At 38.4% G+C, this 26063-nt stretch overlaps 2 long non-coding RNA genes across 2 annotated transcripts; both read right to left on the bottom strand.

Annotated features, from left to right (window-relative positions):
- Positions 1 to 8253: 8253 nt before the first annotated feature.
- Positions 8254 to 8657, bottom strand: LOC118479466. Its single transcript, XR_004859637.1, has 2 exons — positions 8600 to 8657; positions 8254 to 8477 (listed from the first exon to the last, which is right to left on the bottom strand). It is a non-coding gene; the product is annotated as an uncharacterized LOC118479466 (long non-coding RNA).
- Positions 8658 to 13949: 5292 nt separating this feature from the next.
- On the bottom strand, positions 13950 to 14353 carry LOC118479465. The gene is made up of 2 exons (XR_004859636.1): positions 14296 to 14353; positions 13950 to 14173 (listed from the first exon to the last, which is right to left on the bottom strand). It is a non-coding gene; the product is annotated as an uncharacterized LOC118479465 (long non-coding RNA).
- Between the last annotated feature and the right edge of the window lie 11710 nt (positions 14354 to 26063).

Below are 26063 nucleotides of genomic sequence, written 5' to 3'. Positions count from 1 at the left end.
TACCATGTTTTTGAATTCTTCCCATTCCATGTTATAAATCGTATCACTTCCTCTTGACTGGAGGATAGTGTTCCACCATTCTAAGGCTGCATTTTTAAACAGATTCGAAGCAAACATTATTTTATCTTCTTCAGCACACTTGCTTATTTTCAGAACAGCCTCAGTTTTCTCTATCCAGCGTAGAGCTGTAATGGGTCCTTCATTGCCCGAGAATTCTATTGGTTTACAGGACCAGAATTCTTTATAAGAACGACCATATGACATGGTTCTTCTTCTTTTGGGAATGGGCGCCTGAAGTACGAGTCCATTGTTCACGCTGTGTTCCGGTTCAGTTGGTCACTTACTGCTATGCTTACTTGTATTATTCGCTTCTTGAACCGTTTGAATAATAAATGGCATTGCATCTATAATTCCTTGTGCCACTATATGTTGAATGGCACTATTATCCATTTGGTTTCCATTGTTGTTTGGATTCTCATTAACCATGTTATTGTTACTCTAGTTATCGTTATTCAAATTATCTTGATTTCCCTCATTGGCCATCTGAATTTTAAACATTTACCAAATATTAATATCACAATAATATTTGAATATAGCCAATCACATGACACGCACTTTTAGTCAAAAGCGTCGAGCATTGCGACTTTTACTCTATTCATATATTATGCATCTATTACACACCAGTACTGAAATTAAAATTACAATACCGACTGAAATGTAAAGCTACAATACTAGTAGTATGCATCCGTAGTTTTTTTTTCTAACACGTACACACATATATTATTATTATTATTATTATTATTATTATTATTATTATTATTATTATTATTATTATTATTATTATTATTATTATTATTACTACTACCGTTTCCACCATCACATTTACTGATATGGATTCATCCAAAAATCCATATTGCGCTCGTCGTATTTCCATAGGAGACGCTCTCCCACCTGTCGCATTCTCTCACTGCTCTCTAAAATTTCCTCACCGAAAGTCCTAAGTTATTGTACGTTTTCCGCACTCATTGGGGGTGCAGGTTCTAGGACTGGGTTTGGAATCTGGGGTGCGGGTTCCTGGTACGGAGGGATAGGGGCCTGGTATGGGTAGGGATTCTCTAAGATCTCCCTAATGTATGCATCACTAACGTTATAGGGATCTTGAGGATCTAACCCTGGGTAGGCTCCTAAGTTGGGTATTGGCACATTTTCCTGTATCGGGTTTTGTTGCACATAGTCCCTAACATCGTCCCACCAGGGGTCGTAGTCGTTTGGGTCTAGGGGATTTGGTGCAGGTACCCTAGGTATCTCCTCCGGGTTGTAATCAGGCATTTCTATTTGGTTTCCCAGGTTTTCTATTTCCATGGGTTGATCAGGAATTGGTGGTTGTGGTTGGGGTGCTAGCATTTGCTCCAGGTTTGGGTCAGCTGCAGTGGTTGCTAAAATGTAGATATTGGCTATACCCCTATTGAGCATATCCTGGGCATAGGCATCAGTTTCTCTTTTAGCTGTGGCTAACACTCGTTGTTCCTGTAACTTTTTCATACGTTTCCTACGCTCGTGTGCTCCCCTACTGAACCATCCCCTCTTTTTCTGAGGAAATGGCTCTTCAGACTGAGCCTTAAACACAAAGATTCCTTCTTCCGTATCAGCAGAGTACCCTGAGAGGGCAGGCTGAGAAGAGGAGGTGCCTTCGCTTCTAGGCGAACCAGACAATTGACGATACGCGTCAGATGGTTCTTGGTCGCTCATACTGTAAACTAACAAATAGTCAGATAACACATAACAAGAAAATACAATTATGCACGTATTCCCGTAATTTATTTCCTAACACTTTGAATTTTGATGTCAGCAGAACACTTCTGTGGCTGAATCAGTGGCATAGCTCTGATACCACCTTCTGTCACAACCCCCGATCCCTAATCCCCGGGAACGGGCGGCCGCGAGCCAGTTTCGGTGGTATCACGTTTATTTATTCAATTTGGCAGCGGAAATTTTCATCCGGACCGTAGTTAGGAAATATTTAATCAGAGTAAACCACCACGTTTTATAACATTAAACACATGGGTAAAACCCAAGTTTTCAGTACACACATTTCATAGGAATAAATCCTATTTTATTAAATAAAAACATCTATTTTATCTTTAGGTAACTTTATTGCCACTTTTCCAAGCCTTCAGTGCTGTCCAGCTGGCTTCTATTTGGCTTTCACATTTTGTTACCTGAAACGCGTTTTAAAAATAGTTTGTCAGTGGGAAATACTGGTGAGTGAATCTCAGTTTAATCAAGTTTAAATCAAAAGTCATAGTGAACAGTATTGAGGGCGCATCCGCAATTACATTTGTTTCCAAGTTATATCAATTACCACCACACGGTAATGTCATTCCGACTTATGGTCATATTACTCCTTTACCAGGTGGTAACTGTTGGACCGTTGTTTTGACCCGAAAAGTCAGCCGAGACAGTTCATCATCACATATAAAGGTGGAATCAGTATATATGACGTTACAACAGCTTGTCCTTTCAATTCCACTGCTTTTATAGCTTTCTAAGTAAATTTTGACAGAGTTTCGCTCCATAGCACATACACGACTACTAGATCCGCTCAAATGACCTCCTATTTATAGGCTAGGGTGGTTTGCTCATATGGACAACCATATGAGCGGACCTGTATCAATGTCACAAAAGCGAACCATCTAAGCACCTATAAGCGAACCTAATTACCCCTATGAGCGGACCTATATACACTAAGTACATAAAAGCGAACCTACATCTTTAACATACATATTTTGACATTTTTGACCCTGTGTTGACCTAACTTGACCTAAGACTTCATGTAGACGTAGTCAACAGACATCCTATGCATCAACAGACTCCCCCTTGGATGTTGACGTAGTCTTCAGTAGTCTTCAGCTCCTGAGTCTTCGGTCTTGGTCTATTTTCCAACTCTGTCTCCTCTTCGTAAGCATTCTTCACAGGTTCCAGTATTAACACCTGGCTCTGACTTCCATCTTCCCTTTAGCAGTTGATCCAGACTCCCCCTTTCACAGACTTCCTCTCTCAGTATGCTGAGATCTGAGGTATCTGGTTCAAGCTTTGACAATTTGCCTCCGTTGGGAATAATGAAGACTTCAAACCTGTTACTCAACCAATAACATTATGATCTTTCTTTTCTAAAAATAAACACAAATTCAATCAGCTTTAGAAATCCACTCAAGTCTTTCAAGTTCAAATTAATGACCCTGATTACTTAATTAATCTACCAAGTTCAATTTAATGACCCTGGTTGATCTTTTGACGAATCAAACTGATTTAGTAAAAACATTTTCAACTTTTTCTGAAAATAACAAGTATCAAGTTAATGAACTTGTTTTGTGACACAGAAAACAATCAAACTTCCAATAATGTAAGCTCTCCTCATTCTTCAGTTCAGAATCTCCTGCATCTGCTTCATCTTTCTAGAATCCGACAATCAACTTTCCACTCTGGTTTGTCTAAAATAAAGCAGAAATAAAATCTTTTTGTATTTTTAATGTGTTCTAAACTAAGAAATGAAATAACAGAAAACTTAAATTGCAGAAAGTAAACTATTTACAAGTTTATTTTTGGCGAGCGTGTCAGGGAATCATATCAGCTTTTCAGACAAATTACAAGTACCGTTAAGCTACATTTCATACTCAGACTTAAACAATTCACCTCGATTGTCGATATACTGATCCATCTTAAATTCTCACACAAACTTCAATCTATTCAGGATACGATTTAAGTGTCTTAAGAACTTAGATCAATTCATGTGTCCCACCTCTTGAATATACTCCCGTATCCAGAATCCCAGATATTCAGTCTTACAGGTGAGTATACCATAGATGATATCTGTAAGGGGTTAGGTGCGAAACCGTGAGAGCTCAGGTCAGAACTTCCGTTCAGCAGAGAGATGACGGCTCGACTTTTGGTGTGTCCCCTTTAGAGGATCTTTTAGTTACAACAGCAGCGACTATCAATTTTATTGTTTCATCAGCTTGCTGAGGGCGATGCTATGTTTCAAGCATTTTGCAGAAAGTATTATTCGGGGACTAGGTCAGTACTTCCATACAGCAGAAGTCCCGGCATAATACCCCAGATATCACTGAGTATAAAGACCTAGTATCTCAGAATATGGGACCTTTCAAACGAGATTTCAGGGGTTACCTATATATCCAAGTAGTGTTCCCCACAAATTTCACAAGTTTGAAATTTTAGGTTTATATCGTGAATAAATTTACTAAATGTACGAAAATCTATCGACACATCGTTAGTGAGACTGTTTAACTCATTTTGACTTTCCAAATCTCTAGCATACTGTAATTGTCTAGCTGATGTACAATCATTTTCCCTATATACACAAGCTCTTTTTCAATTTTATCATGTTTTTGGATTTTTCATTTTCTACTGTTTTTGTATTTTCTGAAAATAAATTATGTACAACTATCTATCTCCCCCTAAATACCAAAACACGTAAAAAATCGACAAACCAACGCAGATTGTATCTCGTCTTCATCCGCAACAGTACTCTCATCAACGCTCACAATTCCATCTGACACCGAAAGCAATTTCATACCATTAAGTTTTAACAAATATTGAAACCGATTTTTATCAAAATCTTTGGTATGCAAATCAGCTTTTTGTTCGTCAGTGTGGATTTTCTCAATTTGTATTAACTTTTTTCTCGAAACAATCGCGAATAAAGTGATGACGAATCTCTATATGTTTAGTTTTAGCGTGATGTACTGGATTTTTAGTTATATTTATTGCGGCCTCATTATCAACAAACAGAGGTGTGTTAAGAAACTGCAAACCGTAGTCGGGCATCTGTTGCTGTATCCACAGGATCTGAGAGCAGCAACTGCTAGCAGAAACGTACTCCGCGTCACATGTAGATAGCGCCACAGATGTTTGTTTCTTACACTGCCAAGTAATCAATCTTGGACCAAAGAACTGGCATCCTACAGTTGTTGATTTCGCGTTGACTTTGCAGCATCCGAAATCCGAATCGGAATACCCTTCGAGCGTAAAATCGCCTTTCCTAGGATACCATAACCCCAATGACGGAGTACCTTTCAGGTAACGTAATATCCTCTTGACAATAATCATATGCGATACTCTCGGGTTAGACTGAAATCTTGCTGCGAGGCACGTTGGGTACATGATATCAGGACGTGAAGCAGTCAGATACATCAAAGAACCTATCATGGAACGGTAGAACGTTTCATCAGCCCTATCTCCGGTGAGATCTGGGTGAATCCCATGATTAGTCGCAAGTGGGGTAGCAGCTGGAATAGAACTTGACATTCCAAATTTCTCTAGAATATCATGCACGTACTTCGTTTGATGAATGAAAATTCCCTCAGGAAGTTGTTCAACTTGTAGACCCAGAAAGAATTTCATCTCCCCCATCGATGACATTTCGAATTTCTGCTTCATCACCTGTTCAAAATCTTTGCACAATTTCTCATTCGTTGACCCAAAAATTATATCGTCCACATAAATTTGTACTATCAGAAGATGACCATCAACGACTTTAGTGAAGAGAGTGGCATCCACTTTTCCACGAATGAACTGGTTAGCGAGTAGGTGTTGAGACAAAGTCTCGTACCAGGCTCTCGGCGCCTGATGTAGACCATACAACGCTTTGTCCAGCAAATAATCTTTGTTCTTGTGGCTGACCAACATAAACCTCCTCTTTGACCTTCCCATAAAGAAACGCTGACTTTACATCCAACTGATATACTTTGAAATTCTTCCAAGACGCAAATGCTAGGAAAATTCTGATAGCCTCTAGTCGTGCGACAGGAGCATAGACTTCGGTAAAATCAATCCCCTCCTGTTGACTAAAGCCCTGAACAACGAGTCGAGCTTTGTTTGTTACAACCACTCCTCTATCGTCTCTCTTACATTTGAAAACCCATTTTGTATTGATTTTCCTTTGACCATCCGGCAAATCAACTAACTTCCACACCCCCAACTTTTCAAACTGACTTAGCTCTTCTTGCATCGCTATGACCCAAGAGTCTTCAGTAAGCGCCTCTTTGTAAGTTCTCGGTTCGACCTGCGAGATAAAACAACTTAATGAAAATTCAGTTTGTAAAGGTGCTACTGTAGAATAAAAAATGTTAAGCCCTGGTCAATTTGACGTCTCGTGCGAACGCCCGATTGCAGTTCTCCTATGATCAACTCCTCTGGATGATAAGAAAGAGTTCGCGGCATCACTTCGCTTGGAACTTCTACATTTCCCTCCAGATTAGTAACATTCTGCTCTGCATCTTGTTCACCAACTTGGTTTGTTTGACTTGACAACTGGATCTGCTCCCCATCAAGATCTGAATCACCATGGTCAAATACTGGCATGTTATCAGCTTCTTGATCATCATTCACCTCCGACTGATTACCAGGAGCAACTTCATCATCATGTTCACCAGCATTACTAGGACCTGCTTCATCGTCATTTGAAGTTTCCCGAGGTCTTCCAGAATACTCCGCTGGGAACCTGAGCTGCGACTCATACTCTCGCAAAATATCCAGCTCATCAAAGAAATCTTCTTCTTCCTCTGACTCTTCTCTCATGTCAAACGAATCCCAAAGTTTGTCATAATGATAACGCCATGAATCACCAGGATTCTGTGGCGGCATAGTGTATCCTTGACATTCAACATTCGCTGCTTCAATAATCCGCTTCTCGCTTGGTACGAAGACACGCCGTGTAGGACTTGAATAGCCAACAAAGATACCCTCAATGCTCTTCGGACCAAACTTTCCATTAGGCTCTATCACCGTACAGGGAGATCCGAACGGTTCTAGATGCTTCAAATTCGGCTTGCGGTTATTTATTAGCTCAAAACACGTCTTGTTGAATTTCTTGACAGTAAGAACTCTGTTGAGAGTATAGCATGCAGCAGAAACAGCTTCAGCCCAGAAATTAATTGGCAACTTAGAGTCTGCAAGCATCGTTCTGGCTGTCTCGATTAGCGTCCGGTTTTTGCGTTCTGCAACTCCATTCTGCTGTGGAGTGTACGGAGCACTAAACTCATGCAGTATACCGCTTTCGTCACAAAATTCTTCCATCTTACTGTTTTTGAATTCAGTACCATTATCACTGCGAATTCTACAAATCGGCATCTGGTACAAATTCTCAATTCTTTTAAACGACGCCATCAGGCTGTCAAACGTTTCGTCTTTTGATTTCAAAAACATAACCCAAGAAAATCTGGAATAATCATCAGTCGCGACCAAACAGTAGGAATCTCCTGTTATACTCTTGACATTCACTGGACCGAACAAATCCATGTGAAGTCTTTCCAAAGGTCTCGAAACTGAATTGACTTGCTTTGTAGGGTGTGACTTTTTCTTCGGTTTGCCTTTGACACAACTTATGCACTCCCCTTCCAGATGAAAACCTTTAACATGCACTCCTGTCACCAAATCGTTATGCACCAAGTGATTCATCTTCCTTAGGTGAATATGCCCCATCTTTCGGTGCCATAATCTTGATTCTTTTTCCATTGCGCTGGACACAAAACAATGAGCCTGACCCGTGGTTGTAGTAGCGACGCTCATGTCCAACACGTACAGATCATTAACTCTTGGTGCCCTCATGATGATCCATTCCTCATGTATCACAAATCCTGGTTTCAAGATCAAACATTCTTTGTCGGTGAAATGAGTAGTATACATCCTGTCACAGATCTGGGAGATACTCAGTAGATTGTTCTCCAGCTCAGCGATGTAGTTAACTCTCTCAAACGTTACAATGCCATTCGATAACGTTCCTTCACCTATGATCTTTCCTCCTTGATTACCCGCAAAACCCACGTAACCACCGTTAATGTTATTCACATCATACAGCAATGCAGTCTTCCCTGTCATATGTCTCGATGCTCCACTATCCATGATCCACCTGGATACAAGTTTTGGAAGATCCTGCACATAACAAATCATCACTTAAACAACTTCAAGAAAGATGCCGATTCATGCTTCGCTAACCAGGAAGCTCCGGCAATTCAAACTGTTTAGTCAAACATGGTGTCCACCCAGGCCTCATCAGCCTTAGGTGTAACCTTGACTCTCGCAATTTGAATTTTGAAATTTTCAAGCCTTGAGAGGTGGAAAATTTGCATCATAATCAACCGTAATTGATTCGTCAGCCTTTTTCACCTCAGAAGTTGAAACTTTCTGTTACGCCCTAACACGTTTTACCTTAAAAATGACGCAGCGGAAAAAAGGGCTTTAAAATTTCTTTCCTTATTAACGACATTACTTTCGCGAAGGTTCCAAATGCTAAAAATGTTAAACGTTCTATAAAAGAATTCACAACATTTATACTAAAATTTACATTTCTAGACGTTATACACTTCAATTATATGACCGACCTATCCGTGCAATCCTTGCTCTTGACTCGATCTACGTCCGCTTCACTTTCTAAGTAGCAGAAGAAGTCCGTGTGGCACCTGTGGGCATCACATACAACTTAGTCATTAGTCAACGACAACATCATATAACATTAATCTCATATAATTAAATATTGAATAACGTTCGACAATTTAACATTAGTTCATCCAACTATCCTTACTCATCCTCTTATTTCAGGTAGAGCTTAAATTTCGTAAGAATCCGACATTCTCGTTCCTGCATTACATACCAACCTCCAACGCATAATTAGTAACGTTAAAACTCTACGTATTTAAATCATGCACACGTACCATCTTACATGCATACATACTCCTCTACATACATACATACCTTTCTTACGACCTTACATACGTGCATACACTCATACATGTCTTTACACATACATACATGCACAACCACATACATACATACCTATCCTACATCTTTACATACAATATTTACAAGGGTCTTAGACTTAGGTTTAAAGCCCATAAACATCTAAGGAACCATAAAAAAAATCATGTTTGGAAAGTCCGTCGTAGTTCACGGATAACAAACCGAAGCCTACGACACATAAATCAACTTAAATAACAAGAATTTAGCTTTTGAGACTTGGGGAGGCCGTCGCCGACGCCCCTAGGGCCGTCGGCGACGGGCCTTGCATTTACCCGTAGCCCAAAAACCCGTAGACAGGTAATTAACCCGTTAGCACAAAAACTGATTTTCCCTTGCCCGTCGGCGACGGCCCCCTACCCGTCGGCGACGCCCTCTAGTTTTTGCTGTTTTCTGCAGATTCGTTTCGTCGTCCGAACGCACTAAAACGCGCGTAACTTTTGAACCGTTTACCCGTTTGACCTCCCGTTTCTTCCTACATGCTTGTAAATTCACATTCTATCATATGAACTTAAAATCTTACCTCCGGATTAAGGAAATTCTTATCTTACATGCATTCGACATATTATCATTTTCTAATGATTCAACCCGTTCGTGCATTTATCAACATAATCTATTTATTTGACCTCAATCTCATATGAACCTTAATAATTTCATTGGCGCTTATCATAAAAGATTAAGTTCTCGGACGTCTTGCATCCTTTTAACCCATTTTCACTCGAAAGCTTATTTTTGACCCGTTATGGGTATTTGCGCTTTAAGTGGACTATGACATACAAAACCCTATATTTCGCTTTCATACTTGACCAAAACATTACTCTAATCAATTAGCTTGTTTCCAATAGACATTTAAGGTTGTTTACCCGATATACCTATCAAGGGCGTTTTTGTCAACATTGCTCCATCCTTTACAACCAAGGACTTCCTTGCATATTTAACCAATCCTACCACTTAACTACAACTCTAACGCACATACCTTGTTCGGATCAAAGCTAAGATCCGTTTAATACTTCGTCAATTTCATACAACTCATTCCTATTTGACCTCAATTATCATACTTAATTAAGTTGCAAATAACTTTACATAAACAACTAAAAGTGATTATGGAAATCACTTACCTCGTGCATCCGTGTTCATATTTGTTTCTTCGCCACTTCTTGACCCGTTGGCCTTCCGTGCTTGATTCCGTCTCGACATGATTCCTATACTTCCATGTCATCGAAATCACATTCTTATTAGCATACATAATTGTACATGTTAACGATCATATCGATCGCATAATTCCTATTTGACTTTCATTAGTTACTTCTAGCAAGCATAATACATGTGACCAAATTCATATCATTTCAAACTCATGTAGACCATCATGTCATCGCATTAAACACACATTCGTCAAACACGCTCCATATAACTTACCTTAATCTTACAATTATGACAACTCGTCTAACCATCCTTCTTATACACGGTTGACTTTTAGAAGTCAACGGTTCATTTAGTTTAACTTTCGACTTATCATTATATACCCGTAACATCATAATCGACTATACGGACGACAATACATACATTTTATCATACGATTGGGGTGCGTACCATCTTTTAAGCATAACGTACAATTAATTCATGCACAATCTTCTAAATTCATACATAGTTCATCAAATCCTTCTACTAATCAACATGTGGTATTTAAAATTAAACATCATACATATTATCATCACATTTTGTTCACTTCATCTAACAATAATTCACCATTTCTTATCCAATTTCTTTAAACACTCACACACATGTATGATTCCAAACATTGTTAACATAAGTAAATCATCAATTTACATTACATCATCTAAAACCCACTTCATAACTACTTATTAATCACTTACAAGTGATCTAATCTTAAGTTCTTCATAATTTCATCATACTTTTGATATGTGTACTACCTTGTAAGCATAGTGTACAACTAGTTCATGCATATCCTTCTAATCTCATACATAATTCATCAATTTCTTCCTTCTAATCAACATGAATCATACATGCATAAACATCAAACATACTAGTATCACATTTCTTTCAATTCCTCTCCTAAGAATCCATCTTACAAATCAAAATACATCAATTTTAAGCAAGAATTTAAACATAGATTATTTACCCATGTCATCATCTTCACCATAACAAACGGGTTTCACCCTTAAACATCAAATTAACCTAAACCTTGCATAATCCATGTTCCAAATGATGAATCTAACACATACTAATGCCCAATTTCACACAAATTTGCGATTTACAACATAACCCACTTCGTGCATAATCACCAATCTAACTTTTAAGACATACCTTGCGATCCCCTTGTGAAGGTGATCATTAATCTATGCTCGGTTATGAGTTAAAGCTTCATCTTGCCCTTCAATTTGAAGATTTTGAAGAAACTAGGGTTTTGACCCTCTTTTCCCTTCCTGATCATCGACACACACACGCACACTATGTGTGTGTGTGGTGTTTTAATTTTGTTTTATAAAATCAAGTTTCCCACTTAACGTTTTTGGTCCCTCTAGTATACATTCCATCATAATTGTTACAAGTTTCATCCCTTAGCTTATCTAACAGGCATTTAACTAGGTTTATTAACTTAGTTATTGTATCTCATTTTACTAACATGGTAACGAATTTAATAATTCGAATTTTGGGGTGTTACAAGTCTACCCCCCTTAAAGAAGGTTTCGTCCCCGAAACCTTTCTCGTTCTTACTCTTACCCTTATATTGTACTCATTCAATGGGCACATTACAACATAAGTCATTTGGGGTCTTTGCAAAAATCTTAATCATGAATAATTATGATCGTACGCATTGTCCTTATCTTCTTAAATTAGTAATTTACTTTCATAATCACACGAGGTCAGGGTCTGGTCCAGAGCTCTTATTAGTGTCTTTTACTTTATATTGCTAGTTTCTAGTACATACTATCACTAGCATTTCATTCATTGAACTTATTCCAATGTATACAATTATTACTCGTAAAGACCTAAGGTCACAACTGGTTTCTAGCTTCCTATTTAACCATATTACATTCATACATCTACTAATCAAAATAAATCAATTTATTTCATACTACTCATACATCATATGCTATCTTTTATTTTGTTCACTATGAGCTATCCTAAACATTCCATTACTATCATTACCTCTGATTAGCTTTAAGCTCATAGGAAGGGTCGATATATTATCATGCGCCTACTGCAATCATTCAAAGGCTTATTATTACAACCAGAATCAACCTTCTTACACCTACTTATCTGTACTTAACATGAAGACTAAGCATTATTTCCATGCTTACTATTGTTATTTATGTCATGCGTATCTTTTCTACAATGTCTTGTTCAATTGAACATGGCCAACAAGCCGAGCATCAAGGTTAGCATTTCTTATCGATTCTTGCCGTCTCTTATATTCTATCAGAATTTCCACAGTTACGAGCTTTCAATTTCAATACCACTAGTTCGCATAGAAGTATTATTCAATATGTAACTTTCTATTTAACATCCACAAGTTAAACCAGTTACTAACCTCGCTAATTTGGCACGAGCCAACGTTTAACAACCCGAGTTGACTTGCTCCTTCACGATCCCGTATCTTAACAGGGTTGATCTTGTCCATCTAGTAACATGAGCTTCCATTCATGAGCATTCTTTCACCGTCCTAGGTAGCTTTATTGCATCATGATTACTGCCAATCTCATTATAAAATTTGGGATTTACATATTTCATTCGATCTCATTCAGACATGTTGTATATCACATCACCTCATTTATATATCAATACTTTCTCAATTCCTTCTTAAGACATTAGTGTGTTAGACCTATTCATAACGGATCAATACATGGCCATTTCTTAATATATCATTCTTATTATTTATATATACATACGTATCGAAGTACATGTTTGTACTCCTTTTCAATTCAGACTTGCTTACGATCTCATCGCTTCACTGTTCCAGTGTTTTCTCGCAAACACTTGCCTTCCCGTTTTATAAGTTAGTCATAATACTTATTTCGCTTACAATACTTAACATTTTAGTTCCATTTGCTCATATACTTTCATTTCCTTTACACATTCGATTACCCAATTAAAGGGGTAATGGCATATACTCTCATAATGAGATTCAAGCATACCGCTTACGACCCGGTCACATCGGGTTAATTGCTTTCAACATAAATCTTTCGTTCTATCCGTATAACGGATTGAACTTCATACATTCGTTATTGCATTCACGACCACCCGTTCTAAACGGATGGTACCTTACCCTTACTCGACTTGTCCGACTTGAACCGGTCGACTTGCATGGCTTATTATAGCATTCGCTATCATAACCAAATCCGCAAGGGATTTGCATCATTCGTATCTTTCATTCCTGAATCCGTCTCGTGGACTCAAGCATTGCATTCGCATATTTCATTCCTTGAATCCGTCTCGCGGATTCAAACATTGCATTCACCTCTTTCATTCCTACAAGGTACTCTCAATCCCCCGAGAGTCCTACTACCCATTTCACCCACACGCCTAGCTGCTACCAAACTCTATCGGACATACCTGTAATAATTATCACGGTCTCACGAACGTCATACGTTTCTTGTGTACTGGCCAGGTACACATTCCACGTACTAGTTTCGTGCCTTCGCGTAATTGCCACCCTATGTCCGAAGAATTTAGTTTCGGCTCGTGTAACCTTTTCAGAACTTATTTATCATGTCGTTATTATATTTTGCTAAAAATTTTCTTTCACTTGCTTAATTATACCATTTCATATGCCCACTCGTTAGGTTTACGTACCTGGGGTCAATTCGCCTTATTACTTGCCTTGATGTCGGTCCTAGACCGCATCCACGGATCATCCCTTCCAAACAATTGCGCTTATCCTTCACATAACATACTATTAATTTCCTTCAATTTCATAATCTAATACATACTTACATTTGCTTTTGCCTTTAGGCCTTGATCGGGTCTTGGATTGCACGGGTTCTGGTCACAAGAGCACACCGGTTTGAGTTCAAGTATTTACCTCCTTCTACTTGATTCTCTCAAACCAGGGCTCTGATACCAACTTGTTACGCCCTAACACGTTTTACCTTAAAAATGACGCAGCGGAAAAAAGGGCTTTAAAATTTCTTTCCTTATTAACGACATTACTTTCGCGAAGGTTCCAAATGCTAAAAATGTTAAACGTTCTATAAAAGAATTCACAACATTTATACTAAAATTTACATTTCTAGACGTTATACACTTCAATTATATGACCGACCTATCCGTGCAATCCTTGCTCTTGACTCGATCTACGTCCGCTTCACTTTCTAAGTAGCAGAAGAAGTCCGTGTGGCACCTGTGGGCATCACATACAACTTAGTCATTAGTCAACGACAACATCATATAACATTAATCTCATATAATTAAATATTGAATAACGTTCGACAATTTAACATTAGTTCATCCAACTATCCTTACTCATCCTCTTATTTCAGGTAGAGCTTAAATTTCGTAAGAATCCGACATTCTCGTTCCTGCATTACATACCAACCTCCAACGCATAATTAGTAACGTTAAAACTCTACGTATTTAAATCATGCACACGTACCATCTTACATGCATACATACTCCTCTACATACATACATACCTTTCTTACGACCTTACATACGTGCATACACTCATACATGTCTTTACACATACATACATGCACAACCACATACATACATACCTATCCTACATCTTTACATACAATATTTACAAGGGTCTTAGACTTAGGTTTAAAGCCCATAAACATCTAAGGAACCATAAAAAAAATCATGTTTGGAAAGTCCGTCGTAGTTCACGGATAACAAACCGAAGCCTACGACACATAAATCAACTTAAATAACAAGAATTTAGCTTTTGAGACTTGGGGAGGCCGTCGCCGACGCCCCTAGGGCCGTCGGCGACGGGCCTTGCATTTACCCGTAGCCCAAAAACCCGTAGACAGGTAATTAACCCGTCAGCACAAAAACTGATTTTCCCTTGCCCGTCGGCGACGGCCCCCTACCCGTCGGCGACGCCCTCTAGTTTTTGCTGTTTTCTGCAGATTCGTTTCGTCATCCGAACGCACTAAAACGCGCGTAACTTTTGAACCGTTTACCCGTTTGACCTCCCGTTTCTTCCTACATGCTTGTAAATTCACATTCTATCATATGAACTTAAAATCTTACCTCCGGATTAAGGAAATTCTTATCTTACATGCATTCGACATATTATCATTTTCTAATGATTCAACCCGTTCGTGCATTTATCAACATAATCTATTTATTTGACCTCAATCTCATATGAACCTTAATAATTTCATTGGCGCTTATCATAAAAGATTAAGTTCTCGGACGTCTTGCATCCTTTTAACCCATTTTCACTCGAAAGCTTATTTTTGACCCGTTATGGGTATTTGCGCTTTAAGTGGACTATGACATACAAAACCCTATATTTCGCTTTCATACTTGATCAAAACATTACTCTAATCAATTAGCTTGTTTCCAATAGACATTTAAGGTTGTTTACCCGATATACCTATCAAGGGCGTTTTTGTCAACATTGCTCCATCCTTTACAACCAAGGACTTCCTTGCATATTTAACCAATCCTACCACTTAACTACAACTCTAACGCACATACCTTGTTCGGATCAAAGCTAAGATCCGTTTAATACTTCGTCAATTTCATACAACTCATTCCTATTTGACCTCAATTATCATACTTAATTAAGTTGCAAATAACTTTACATAAACAACTAAAAGTGATTACGGAAATCACTTACCTCGTGCATCCGTGTTCATATTTGTTTCTTCGCCACTTCTTGACCCGTTGGCCTTCCGTGCTTGATTCCGTCTCGACATGATTCCTATACTTCCATGTCATCGAAATCACATTCTTATTAGCATACATAATTGTACATGTTAACGATCATATCGATCGCATAATTCCTATTTGACTTTCATTAGTTACTTCTAGCAAGCATAATACATGTGACCAAATTCATATCATTTCAAACTCATGTAGACCATCATGTCATTGCATTAAACACACATTCGTCAAACACGCTCCATATAACTTACCTTAATCTTACAATTATGACAACTCGTCTAACCATCCTTCTTATACACGGTTGACTTTTAGAAGTCAACGGTTCATTTAGTTTAACTTTCGACTTATCATTATATACCCGTAACATCATAATCGACTATACGGACGACAATACATACATTTTATCATACGATTGGGGTGCGTACCATCTTTTAAGCATAACGTACAATTAATTCATGCACAATCTTCTAAATTCATACATAGTTCATCAAATCCTTCTACTAATCAACATGTGGTATTTAAAATTAAACATCATACATATTATCATCACATTTTGTTCACTTCATCTAACAATAATTCACCATTTCTTATCCAATTTCTTTAAACACTCACACACATGTATGATTCCAAACATTGTTAACATAAGTAAATCATCAATTTACATTACATCATCTAAAACCCACTTCATAACTACTTATTAATCACTTACAAGTGATCTAATCTTAAGTTCTTCATAATTTCATCATACTTTTGATATGTGTACTACCTTGTAAGCATAGTGTACAACTAGTTCATGCATATCCTTCTAATCTCATACATAATTCATCAATTTCTTCCTTCTAATCAACATGAATCATACATGCATAAACATCAAACATACTAGTATCACATTTCTTTCAATTCCTCTCCTAAGAATCCATCTTACAAATCAAAATACATCAATTTTAAGCAAGAATTTAAACATAGATTATTTACCCATGTCATCATCTTCACCATAACAAACGGGTTTCACCCTTAAACATCAAATTAACCTAAACCTTGCATAATCCATGTTCCAAATGATGAATCTAACACATACTAATGCCCAATTTCACACAAATTTGCGATTTACAACATAACCCACTTCGTGCATAATCACCAATCTAACTTTTAAGACATACCTTGCGATCCCCTTGTGAAGGTGATCATTAATCTATGCTCGGTTATGAGTTAAAGCTTCATCTTGCCCTTCAATTTGAAGATTTTGAAGAAACTAGGGTTTTGACCCTCTTTTCCCTTCCTGATCATCGACACACACACGCACACTATGTGTGTGTGTGGTGTTTTAATTTTGTTTTATAAAATCAAGTTTCCCACTTAACGTTTTTGGTCCCTCTAGTATACATTCCATCATAATTGTTACAAGTTTCATCCCTTAGCTTATCTAACAGGCATTTAACTAGGTTTATTAACTTAGTTATTGTATCTCATTTTACTAACATGGTAACGAATTTAATAATTCGAATTTTGGGGTGTTACACTTTCTTCTCAACTTTTGATTCAATTTTAGGTTTCCACACCTGTTGAGTTACTGTAACCCGGTTGTAAAATTTATCATTTTGAGTTACCAACTTCTTTACGGGTTCATTTTTCACTTTGATGTTATCAATTTTAACATTCTTCTTCTCAACAACTCTTTTCTCAACAATCATCGGTGCTTTACCCTTCACATCAACCTTCTTCTGTTGAACTTTCACAGCTTCAGTCTTAGGCTTCACATAAGTACACTTTCGTGCAATGTGACCAACCTTATCACACCTAAAACAAGTACGAGTATCAGCTACCCGACTCGTGCCTTCAGACTGAGCCTGTGAAGCTCTCTTCTCAAAAAATTCTTTGTTAGATTTTGAAAAAATTTCTTTTTCTTCATCAGCAAGTGAACTTGAACTGTTCACAAACTTTTTCTTCTCGACAAACCTCTTGTTTGGAACATTTCTTTTCTGATACGGTTTACCCCCCTGATAACCACCCGACCAGTTGTTTCTGTTGTTATTGTAAAAACGCGGTGGATAAACAGATTTCTTGTTATAAACCCTATCTTTCTTTCGACTCAGATTATTCACTGCTGACAACTCGACTTCAACAAGTTTGAAAACATTTGTCAATTTGTTCAAGTTTACATTCTCTATCGGAAACTCTGAATCCGAAAACAACTTATCCGATCCTGACATCTTGTACATGACAAGACCAGGCTCATCATTTAAGTTGTTCTTGGACTTTTGTTTCGGAATGTATTTATCCAAGAAACACCCATCCTCCTCAGAAGTGTCACAATCCAGTTTTAGCACTTTGTCAACCACACTTTTTACCACATCATTCTGGACACTCTCGTTATTGGAAGACGTGAACATGACATCAATGTTCTCAGGAAGGTGCACTTCACTTCCTTCCTCAAGGTCAACCAACCCAAATTCCTTTTTAGTGTAATTATGCAAAATTGGCGGTGGAACTTTGTGAAACCCTACACCGGTACCATCAGAAAACACATTTTCGCCAGCTTTGTTTTTCCCTATAGGTTTAGGAACAATGTTCTGCCACACAAAGCTTGCGGAGCTATAACTGTTAAGTTTCAACTGAATTCGCTCGTTCTCTATTTCAGCTTCTTGAACTTTAAGTTTCAATTTAGCGATTTCATCCAGTTGTTTATTAATTGATTCTTCTTTTATTATTACCACAGCTCTTAGATGTTCGTTTTCTTTAAACATTTTACCATTTCGATCATCACTTTCTTTAACAGTGCTTTTTAGTTTTTCAAATTTTTCAGAAATCTGACGGTTTTCAAGAATTAACTTTTCATTTTCATTTTTAACATTTTCATGATCAATTTTATCTTTTTCAATTTGACTAGTTAATTCTCTAATCCATTCAGTTGAAGCTTTCACAGTTTTGTCACGACCAAGTATTTGATCCTCAACACTTCTGACCTTCGCTGTCAGATTTTTAATTTTGTCATTGTTGAGGTACGTGACAGTGCTACAAAAATTGCATTTTTTGGTGCAATTTTTGCAGTCAGCATTTCCATCGATCTTTTTACCTGACGCATTTGTTGACGCACTTGGACTGACTTGGCCCTTAGACTCAGTCACAGAATTAGAGTCTACCTCAAGTGTTTTCTCAGCTAGCACTTTGTCAGCCATTTTTCCTAGGTTCTCTTCTGTCAACTCTTGCGTAGTATCGATGATGCCCGTATCAACCTTCTTTGATTTTTCGATTCCTTCTTTTTCTATCTTCTCTTTCTCCTCTTTTTCCTTTCTCTCTTTCTCTTTCTCTTCTTCAATCATTTTCATGGTTGGCGTTCCCCACCATTTGTGTTGCCAATACTCATCCTCTTCTTCATACTCCTTGACAATGGCTTCTATATCAAGTGTCTTGTCATCAATTGCAATGTTGCCATACGGATCAAGGTAGCATTCTCTGTCCGGATCCCATCTTTTCGCTCTTCTAGCTTCCAGAAATATACCAGAAATTCTAATGATTTTGTTTTGGGCAATTATTTTCCTATAGTTATACTTCTGCTCTTCTGTTCGATTATCTTTCCAGGGAATGGGCTCATTCTTTGCCATGAAAGCATAACCGACAACGTCTTCTTCCGGTAAAACTTCCTTACTCCAATCGTACCCCTCATCATCATAAATCATAGCCAGAGCCCTTGATTTGTCTCTGTTATCTTCAGACTACTTCAATCTAGGCGGCTCGGATTTATTCTGATGGTAGATTGCCTTTTTGTAATAATCATCTCGAAACGGATTCTCTGACTCATCAGCATACGCATTCCTGCATTCACGCTTGAAGTGACCCTTCTGCTTACACTTAAAGCATGTCACCTTGGATTTGTCGAACCCCAACTTCGTAGACGGACCACCAATCGTCTTTCTCCCGGTAATTTCCATGAAACGCTGAGCACGTCGAACAGCACTCGCCATCGCCCAACGAATGTCGATAAGCTCCATTTCTTCGGGGTCTATCTGATCGTAATCTTCTTTTGTCAGATTTGTGTTCCCGATCTTACCAGCCACCAACCCTTCATAAGACTCTAGCACAGATGCCAAAAAGACCATCTGCTGCTTAGCCGACTCCTCATCAAAATTCTGTGCGTTCTTCAGATCTATCGCGATGTTGCAAGAAAACTTCGCATCAGAATGATTTGCAAAAGACGAAGATCCACTGTGATAACCACTATGACTTCCGCTGCTTGGACTGCTTTGACTTTCTTTGCTTGCTGAAGATACATTCTCAGCTGAAATGCAGTCTTTGGAGAAGTTGCTTTTGGCATCATGCTTTCTGGATAATAGAGATCCAAATTCTGCTGATAAGAAGAGTGATTGACTTTGTAAGTTTTCTTCAGTTCCAGCTCGTGACTTTCAAGTCTCTCAATCACCAAATCTGGAGTCAAATCTTTAGGAGCAATAGTGTTCTTCAACATAAGCGCATAATATCTCCAATCAACCTCATCTGGTAATGAATCGAACAGTTTGTCAACTAGTTCTTCATCAGAAAACTTGATTTCATGTCTTGCTAATTCCAGCTTCAGATGACCGAACCTTTCTATCATTTTACAAACCGATTCATTCTTTAGACATCCAAAAAGATCAAATTCTTTTCTAAGAAGCTTTCGTTTGTTTTTCACTATTTACAAACTTCCTAGACATTTCTTTTCAAGCTTATTCCACAAATCTTTCGCATTTGAATAGTCTATTAAAGAAATAATATCCTCCCGAACTGATTGGAACAACAAGGCTACACACTTCTGTTCGGCTACAAAAAATTCAATTTCTTCAGCTGATGATAAAGTTTCTCCAGTTTTGTCTCCAAGTATGTACCCATTTTTCAGGCTTTTCCAACTTGCATACGCAAATGCCATCAACCAATCTTCAAATTTTCTTGACCAACGACTGTACTCCTCGATTGCCATAAGCTTCGGAGGTTTGTTGAATGTTCCGAATGCACTCTCGGACTCCCAAGCTTCTTTCTTTTTCTCTTTCGGTGGATCCTCGTTCGTATTGCTTGACGACATATCATTGTTTCCTGAACTTCTCGTGAATGCGTACATGTCGCCGAACGGATTCATGAAAATATCATCCATTTTGACTGTACCTGCAAAATCAACCGACACTTAGAAAAAAATTTCGAAATTTTTGAACAACCGGACACAAAAGCGGATCTATCTGCGAATGACAGATAAGCGGATCTATGTGGTTCAGATAAGCGAACCAAATAAGCGAATCACTGTTCGAGCGAACCTATCAATGTCAAAAGAGCGGACCAGTCAATGTTCTAAAAAGCGAACCACTAACTGTCCGTATAAGCGGACCGTATGAGCGAATTAGTCACTTGGACAAATGAGCGAACCAGAATATGTATGTTCGAGCAGACCGGTATGTGTCCGTTCGAGCGAATCTACTAGTGAAATTGTCTGAAAACACGAACCAAACAGGTGATTTCGAGCGAACCTGTTAAGAATTTTGAGCGAACCTAAACGATTGTTGTCCAAAAAGCGAACCTCTCGATGTTCGAAAAGGCGAACCTCTGATTTTACCCAATTTTATCCATTTTTAATCTGAGTTTTAGTCTGAAACTTTCTAGGGTTTGTTACTAGTAAGTTTTACATGTTATCCTCAATTTTCAGACAATTTCAACCGTAGGAACCACTGTAAATCGAAAAAGTATGAGAGAAAGTGAGTAGAAAAGAGAGATTTCTGCAGATATAAGCTGTAGTAGTATGAACTCCTCATCCTGAGCTCTGATACCACTTGTTGGACCGTTGTTTTGACCCGAAAAGTTAGCCGAGACAGTTCATCATCACATATAAAGGCGGAATCAGTATATATGACGTTACAACAGCTTGTCCTTTCAATTCCGCCGCTTTTATAGCTTTCTAAGTAAATTTTGACAGAGTTTCGCTCCAGAGCACATACACGACTACTAGATCCGCTCAAATGACCTCCTATTTATAGGCTAGGGTGGTTCACTCATATGGACAACCATATGAGCGGACCTGTATCAATGTCACAAAAGAGAACCATCTAAGCACCTATAAGCGAACCTAATTACCCCTATGAGCGGACCTATATACACTAAGTACATAAAAGCGAACCTACATCTTTAACATACATATTTTGACATTTTTGACCCTGTGTTGACCTAACTTGACCTAAGACTTCATGTAGACGTAGTCAACAGACATCCTATGCATCAACAGACTCCCCCTTGGATGTTGACGTAGTCTTCAGTAGTCTTCAGCTCCTGACTGTTATTCGCATGGAAAGATATTTAAGGTTTTGTAAAAACAGTTAACAAAAAGATTTACAAAAAATGGATCAGCTCACATTGTTGTTTTAGGCTATCCTTTAGGGTTTCCTGGTGAATATCTATAATTTACACAAATGCACGTGTGTTAGTATAATAACCCATTTTAACATTAGTAATACCCTCCCCGAGACAGCATTCCAATGACTACGTCGGGCAGAACCACGACAGTCGTTACGGAACCCTTGATCAATCAGGCAGAGTATCTAATACGTATCCAGGGGTTATAATACTTACAACGGAGCAGAACCTCGCTATTTAGGGGGTATAATACCCGGGTATAATAACTTCCTACAGAAATTGTGATTTGAGAAGTGAATTGTGAGCGACGGAAAACGAAAGCTGATGCGTTCTATTTATAGTTGTGAAATCTGACTTCCAGGCGGCCCGCGTAAAACACAGGCCAGGTTTACGCGGCCCGCGTCAACCCTGGGTCAACACAATAGCTTGGCCCGGTCATCTACTAGGTTCGACACGATATCGACACTTGTCAACTCAGGGCTGCGCCACAACTTAGGTCACTCGCAGCCTGCGTTAACTATCGAGAACTATTACGCGGCCCGCTTCGACATAAAGAAATCAAAGGAGTCCGGTTTACATCTTCATACGGCCCGCGTGAGATGTTGGGGTGGGTCTACGCGGCCCGCCTCAACTTGATTTTTCTTGTTTTAAATTTATTTTAATACTATAACGTATTTCGGGCTTGGTTTTCTCATACGGGATATAATATAATACATATTGGGACATTTTAATATAATAGGGTGTCGGAAAAATTATGAGGGTGCCGGTTTACGTTAGGGTTGTTATATGGCGTTTACCCGAGTTAATAGACGTAGTACCTCCGTGACGATCTTTAATGAACTTAGACATAAGTTTCCGAAGTTCTTAAATGCATGTTCCCTAAACTCTCAGAGTTTTGTGTACTGTATGTAATTGTTTTATGCACCGTGTATGAAACACCATAATAGCGTATGTTTGAAAACAATAATTTTGATGTAACACCTCGAATTTTTGCGTCCAATAATGTGTTAACACGTGTCATTTGATTACACGTGGCATTTGTATTTAATAAAGGACTAATTTTGACAAACCTTGAAAGTATATAAATTCGAGGGTTATAAATGTCAACAAGGGTAAATATACTGTATAGTAACCCTAAATAATGCTTGAACCTTCAAACGAATAAATCATAGATCGTACAGAAGCGAAACGCGAAAGAAAGTGAGAGATTACAAGCTACAGGGGTTAACTGTGTCAACATGTTTAATTATACCTCTGAGTGACCCTTTAACGTTCCCAAGGCTTTGTAACGGTATTATACACTCACTAAAATATAATATATAAACTTCGCGAAGTTTCATTATGAAACGAGAAAGTTACGATCGAATCCGTAGGAGAAGGGTTAAAAGCGTCAATAATGAAAGTGAAGGCTTTCTGAATAATTAATAAACTAACCGGGGACTTAACAACGCGGGTAAATAACACGAGGTCCTTAGTTGTAATTAACCGAGGGCCAAACCGCAAAGTTGCCCCTTCAAACCCGAAAGGTCAGGTAAATCATTACGAAAGATTTCGTTATTAATTACCAGGATTTCGTAATCATTTCAAAAGATTTTAAAAAATCTGAAAAACAGGCCCCTCGCGACCCGCATTGCATTTGTGGTTAAGTTGAGGCGGGCCGCGAGCCTCCTCTTTTACGCGCCTGATATTTAAATCCCAGGCGACCCGCATTAGAAACGCATGGAACTCCCATGCGGGCCGCATTAGACGCCCAGATGCAGAATACTTGTAACTACATGCCTTTTGGAGCCTTTGAACGACCAACAACCAATTAATGGAGCATGGGCGCCCCCTACTCGACCCATAACACTTAGGGACACCTGCCCATCATCCATGATCAGTTGTAGCATGAGTTGTGATGATCTAAAGACCTTTTGAACATTATAAATAGCCACATTGTGAGCATATGTTCACCACACCTCAAACAACTCACCTCTGATCATTCTAAGGCTCCCAAGCATCCATCTCTGCTCTATAAGCAAGAAATAACTTCTGTAAGTCGTTCACAATCAATATGGTCTTGCATTTTCATAGTTATAGCTTATAAACACAACCGTCGTAACTAACGGTTGTCATTACAATAACTTGCAAATGGTTCAGTCTTATGACGGATCAAAAGTAGTTATGAGCTGGTATTTATGTGGGTAATAAACCCCTAAAAGGGTTCCCTCTGATCACCACTCTAACTATGTCAAATATCGAGTCAAACGCGCACTTAAAAAGTCAACAGAAAGTCATTTTGCCGTTTTCTACATAATCTGTAATGTATACGTTATGAAACTTGTTTTGATGTTCATAAAACATGATATTAAGTATATAAACTTGTTTGCGCTCGTTTGAATCGACCATTTGCTATATTGACCCGGTTCGGAGCCGAATGTCGCAAAAGTTTGACTTTTGCATTGACTTCAGTTCTGACCCGTTTTAGTGAGGTATAGATATACCTTAGGACTCTCTTAGGACCAGGTCACATGTTGGTATAAACCTCTGTGATCGGTTCATGAGTTATCCAAGTCTTTTACGTGTTTCCGTTAATCGCCTAAAAGTTGACCGTAACGCCATTTTGAAAATAAAACGAGTATTTCGGACACGTGAACGGACCAGAACCTTGCTTACTAAATTATAAGCATGTCCTTAAAGTTTCACGTCAATCCGAGGTCTAGAATGAGAGTTATGCTAATTAGCGCAATTAAAATAAACTTTTGTAATAAACGGCGCAATTAGCATGACGCCTATCTAAACCAAGATTTCGTCACCAAAACTTTTACCCACTGTTATAAATTAATATTTTGGGAATTTTAAAGATTTTTAATAATTTTTACCTCGCTCATAACCTGCGGTTATGGCTACGGTTCGGTAAATACCGAATATGCCCTTTTTGGCCAAAACATGAGTTCTACAAGGTCTTTTGACCCGATTCCAGTTGCTACTGATTTTAAATAATAAATAAAGTATTTTAGACTTTATAAACTGTTCGGGAAACTCAGATTTCCTGTAGAACTCGAAAAGCTCTTTAAAAGTCTTTAAAGTGACCGAAAAGCCCCTACGGGGCATGATATTAACTTAAACTCGTTACGGGCATCACGGGAGGTATCCTACTGATACCACAACCTCTTTAAGGCATATTGACTTAGGAAATAAGCGTAAGACTCCCATGATAAACCGTTTCGCCTATTGCGCGCACGGTTCGGCTTATGAAACTAGTTTTCATAAATTAGCCGATACGGGTCAAATTATATTATTTGAACCCCAAAATCCAGAGTGTGAACCTTGAACCCATATAAAACAAGTCTCTGAACTTGTTTGGGGCAGAATCACATTCCATTCTCGGTTTTCGCCTTTTTCACGCGATTAAACCGTATTCACATATCGGAACCAACCGGTCTAGGCTACGGCCATTATAAAGACTCGTTAGGATTCTAAGAGGTTAATTAAAACCTTCGTTCCAGATTAGGAGCCCCGGTAAAAGCTATCGGCGATTTAATCGAATTTAGGATATATACTTGCAAAGGTAAATACTTTAACTTATTTCCCCTATATGGGCTTGGGTTACGGTATGTTAATACCGCTTGATTGAGCATTATATTTTTCCATCGCTTAGGTGGTTAATTAAATAATATGATCGGCTCATTTAAACAGTTTTGTTTCTTAAAAGCCTTTGGGGGGTTTAATGACCGTTGTCCCGGATATCCTTGGCATCATTTTACGAAATGGCCACGACCATCGACATCCCGGTGTAGGCGTACACCCGGTATATATTGTCGACATTAAATTAAAAGACGTAGCCGTTGGTTTTTATACTACGGTTTTACGCAAGGTGGTGTGTCTATAAATCTTTAACCCGGCACGACCCGGGCTACTGAACGCATAAAAGAACATGTAAAACGTTCACAAGATTTTAATAATTTTCCCAAGTTATAAAAGAGTTTGTGCCTTGTGCATTCAAATCAATTTTAATAAACATTTTCAAATGTGTCAGTTGAATG

The sequence above is a fragment of the Helianthus annuus genome, chromosome 6 (genome assembly GCF_002127325.2).
Source record: "Helianthus annuus cultivar XRQ/B chromosome 6, HanXRQr2.0-SUNRISE, whole genome shotgun sequence".
Lineage (NCBI taxonomy): Eukaryota > Viridiplantae > Streptophyta > Magnoliopsida > Asterales > Asteraceae > Helianthus > Helianthus annuus.
Note: the sequence above shows the minus strand (reverse complement) of the source record. Positions and strands in the feature narration are given on the sequence as shown.